Below are 5,330 nucleotides of genomic sequence, written 5' to 3' on the forward strand. Positions count from 1 at the left end.
GAATCGTTTTCCCCAACATAAGGTAAGTTACCAAGCATATATTTTGTATTGATCTAAATAGACATAATGTCTATGTAATTATGCCGAATGGAATGATAAATTTATATATATGTATGCATGTGGTGATGAAAGTGTTGAATGAAAAGAAAAGAGGTGAGATGTATTGAGTTGTTGATTTCGGCACTAAGTGTGCGGGTATAAACATTTATGATCATGAGATTGGCACTAAGTGTGCGGGTTTAAATTGTACAGCACTAAGTGTGCGAGTTTGATTATATAGCACTAAGTGTGCGAGTTGATTATATAGCACTGAGTGTGCGGACTTAATATATATTTTTGAATCACTATGGACACTAAGTGTGCGACATTATTGAGTTGATCACGGACAGCGGATCGGGTAAGTACCTTGAGTTCATGGCTAATAGGCGCTATGTTTATATTTGGAGTTGAGCTTGGTAAGTTTGAACCTCTGTGACAATTATAATTGAAGTCACGTACATAAGATTTATCGTGTAATAGGTGAAAGGTCGTTTAGTTGTATGATTGTAACGAAAATAAAATGATGTATGAAAATGCCTCAAATATCCTATTGATTGGTATATGGAATGTGAATGCATGACTTGGTATGAGATTGAACCAATAGGTCTAAGGAACTATGGCATGGTTCGGTATGCATGGTAGTGCATTGCTTATGACTTACTGAGTTATATACTCACTCGGTGTTTCCTTGTCACCTATTTTAGGTTTCTTGGACTCGTCTCTTTTTGCGTGATTGGGCCGTCATCGAAGTCATCACAGCAGCTAGCAAGTTTTGGTACTTTCTTCTTAGTCGGTTTAGGAGAACATTTCGGCATGTATAGGCTAATATGTTTTGTTGAAATTTGGTATGTAAACTTTTAGCCATGCGAAAATGGCATAAAAGTTCGGTTGGATTTGGTTCTATAATGTTAGGTCGTAAGTCTTGGTAATTCGATTTTTATGCCATATGTCATGGTTGATTATTTTTGGTGTTAAAATTTATGATATGGCAATAGTGTAGTAGGGAGATGTTTGACAATGATTAGCCTTTGGCATGGCTAGTCATGATCATAATTTGTGATATGTATGATGAATTACTAGTTAGATCAAGGAGAAATCACGAAATAGGCATAGTTGCTTTAGTAACAGATGCTGGCAGCAGCAGTGACGTGAGATTGAAAAATCACTAAAAATAGTAGGAATGGAATTAATTAATGAATAAATTATGAAATCGAAGCTCGATGAGTCTATTTTCATATAGAAGAAACGAAATGACCATATGAGCTGTATGTTAGGAGATAATTAAAGTCTTGTGAAACAGGGCCAGCGTGATTTTTGGATCCCCTGTCCCGACTTTAGAAATTCACCCTAAATTAATCAGAGACAATTAGAAGTCATTCTTTATATGTATAGATTCCCTCTTGAGTCTAGTTTCATTAGAAACCAACGGCATAACTATTGGAGCTCTGTAAAGGGAGATATCTAAGTCGTAATGCACAAGGGTCAGAGTAGTCGAACCCAGGAACAGGGGCGACTTTAACTAATAAACTGTACCAATTGGCCCAACCAAAAATTCTACAAAAATTGTACCATATAGATATATGAGTCTAGTTCTGGGGAAAATTTACAGAACTGGATTTCGAGTTTCATAACTCAAGATATGATTTTTAAAGTGACTAGTACGCAGATTGGCAGCTTGTCTGGGAAATTTTTAATAAGTGGTTTGAAGTCTGTTAACACCTCGTGTTCGACTCCGGCGACGGTCTCGGGTTCGGGGTGTTACAATTTAATTGGTATCAGAGCTATGGTTTAGTCGATTCTAGGACTACCATAGCACGTATGAGTCTAGCTATACATGCCGAATGTTAATGTTTAAATGTGTGATGACTTCTGAGGGTTAAAATTTATGTTTTGATTAGTAAATGGATCCCGGTGTAGAGAGAACCTTGGCGGATGATGTTGAAAGTGTAGCGGCTGCTCCTGCACAAGGGACGCCGCCTGTTGAACCTCAGTCATCTGCGGATAATCAAAGTGAGGGGGCTAAACAAGCCTTCTTTACCATGATGAATGAGTGGGTCGCGCAATATGCCCGAACCAATCCGGCTGTCCAACAATTCCCGAATTTGAATAATCCACCCCAAGAGCCCGTAATGCCATCAGTTACTGATCCTGTGAGGATGAGTAAGCCACCTGTAGACTTGATTAGGAAGCGCGGGGCTGAGGAGTTCAGGGCCATAGTTACTGATGATGCTGAAAGGGCCGAGTTCTGGCTTGATAACACCATTCGGGTGTTTGATGAACTGTCATGCACGCCCGATGAATGTCTAAAGTGTGCTATATCCTTGTTGCGGGACTCAGCCTACTATTGGTGGAGGACCCTGATTTTCATAGTCCCAAACGAACGAGTTACTTGGGACTTCTTTCAAACGAAATTTCGAAAGAAATATATTAGTCAACGGTTCATTGATGAAAAGCATAAGGAATTCTTGGAACTCAAGCAAGGTCGTATGACAGTATCTGAATACAAACATGAATTCGTAAGACTCAGTAGGTATGCCCGGGAGTGTGTAGCTGATGAGGTTGCTATGTGCAAAAGATTCGAAGAAGGATTGAATGAAGATTTAAAGCTACTAGTGGGTATTTTGGAGATAAAAGAATTCGTAACACTAGTCGAACGAGCCTGCAAGGCGGAAGAACTTGGAAAGGAGAAGAAGAAGGCTGAATTTGAAGCTAGAGACTATCGTAAAAGATCGACGGGTAAAGCTCCGTTCTCAGCTGTAAAGAAGTTCAGGGAGGACACTAATAAGTCAAGGACGACTGCGGGAATTTCCATCAGAGCACGACCACCGACGGACTCCCGAGCTACTTCGGTAGCTAGTGTGGGCAATAATCGTCAAGAGAAACCTGAATGTCCCCAATGCGGAAGACGACACCTAGGTGAATGTTGGGGTAAGTCTACTAACAGGGCCTGTTACGGATGCGGTTCGAATGACCACTTCATTAGAGATTGCACGGAGCTTGATGAGAAGAATAAGATTCAAGGTGCAAGACCTAGTGGAGTGACAACTAGAGGTAGACCACCGAGAATTTTAGGAGGTAGGGGTGGTAGTCAGAGAGGGGGCTCTGATACGGCTGTTCGAGCCGAGAACCGTACTCCTGCTAGAGCATATGCCATTCGCGCACGAGAGGAGGCATCCTCCCCTGACATCATCACTGGTACCTTCACTCTCTTTGATACTAATGTGATTGCATTGATTGACCCTGGCTCTACTCATTCATATGTATGTGAAACCTTAGCATCCAGTAAGACTCTACCTGTTGAGTCTACTGAGTTCGTAATTCGAGTGTCAAACCCTTTGGGTCAATACGTACTTGTTGATAAAGTGTGTAAGAGATGCCCTCTAATAATCCGAGAATCCTGTTTTCCGGCCGATTTGATGCTTTTGCCGTTTGACGAATTTGATGTTATTCTTGGTATGGATTGGTTGACCGTACATGATGCAGTGGTGAACTGCAAAAGAAAAACCATCGATTTGAGGAGTGCAAATGATGAGGTAGTCCGAGTTGAGTCTACCGATTTGAAGGGGGTGCCAGTGATAATATCTTCAATGACCGCTCAGAGATATGTGAAAAAGGGTTGTGAAACATACCTTGCGTATGTATTTGATAGCAAAGAGACGGAAAGGAAACTTGAATCAGTACCAGTGGTTTGTAAGTATTCAGATGTTTTTCCTGAGGAGTTACCGGGGTTGCCACCGGTTCGAGAGGTGGAATTCGGCATCGAGATTGTACCTGGTACCACGCCAATCTCAATAGCCCCGTATCGTATGGCATTAACAGAATTAAAGGAATTGAAAGTTCAATTGCAAGAATTAATGGATAGAGGTTTCGCTCGACCGAGTTTTTCTCCATGGGGCGCACCCGTATTGTTTGTGAAAAAGAAGGATGGAACCATGAGATTGTGCATCGACTATCGTCAGTTGAATAAAGTGACCATAAAGAATAAATACCCGTTGCCACGTATTGATGATTTGTTTGATCAATTAAAGGGAGCCTCAGTATTTTCCAAGATAGATTTGAGATCTAGTTATTATCAGTTGAGGGTTCGAGACTCGGACATACCCAAAACCGCTTTTAGAACGAGGTACGGTCACTACGAATTTTTAGTGATGTCGTTTGGGCTCACTAATGCCCCTGCGGTATTTATGGATTTAATGAATCGAGTATTCAGGCCATACTTGGATCGATTTGTGGTTGTGTTTATTGATGATATTTTAGTTTATTCACAAGGTGAAGCCGAACACGCCGAGCATTTGAGGTTAGTATTACAGATTTTGCGAGACAAGCAGTTATACGCAAAATTCAGTAAATGTGAATTTTGGTTGAGAGAGGTTAGCTTTTTGGGGCACGTGGTGTCCGCATCGGGTGTTAGAGTGGATCCGAAAAAAATTTCGGCCATACTCGATTGGAAACCTCCGAGGAATATTACTGAAGTTAGGAGCTTTCTGGGACTTGCCGGATACTACCGACGGTTTGTAGGGGGTTTCTCGATGATAGCTGCACTGTTGACGAAACTACTCCAAAAAGATGTTGAGTTTGAGTGGACAGAGAACTGTCAGAAGAGTTTGATCGACTAAAGACTTGTTTAACCGAAGCTCCAGTGCTAGTACAACCGGAGTCCGGCAAAGAGTTTGTCATTTATAGTGATGCATCCTTACTTGGGCTAGGTTGTGTGTTGATGCAAGAAGGTCGAGTTGTGGCTTACGCGTCGAGACAATTAAAGCCGCATGAGAGAAACTATCCAACCCATGATCTTGAATTGGCGGCCATAGTGTTCGCCCTGAAAATATGGCGGCATTACTTGTTTGGGGAAAGGTGTCATATTTATTCGGACCACAAAAGTCTTAAATATTTGATGACTCAAAGAGATCTAAATCTGCGACAAAGACGTTGGCTTGAGTTGTTGAAAGACTATGAACTTGTTATTGATTATCACCCGGGAGACGCTAACGTGGTTGCCGATGATTTAAGTCGGAAAGCACTGTTTGCTTTGAGAGCGGTGAATGCTCACTTGTCCGTCTCACCCGATGGGGTGCTAGTAGCTGAATTAGAGGCCAAACCATTATTGATTCGTCAAATACTTGAATTCCAGAAAGTCGAAGCTGAATTGGTCACTAAACGAGCTGAATGTGCTTCGAATGAGGAATCGGAGTTTCGGATTAACAACAATGATTGCTTGACGTTCAGAGGTCGATTATGTGTTCCAAGAAATTTGGAACTTATTTCAATGATTTTGGACAAGGCTCACAGTA

Source organism: Gossypium hirsutum, chromosome A11, assembly GCF_007990345.1.
Source record: "Gossypium hirsutum isolate 1008001.06 chromosome A11, Gossypium_hirsutum_v2.1, whole genome shotgun sequence".
Lineage (NCBI taxonomy): Eukaryota > Viridiplantae > Streptophyta > Magnoliopsida > Malvales > Malvaceae > Gossypium > Gossypium hirsutum.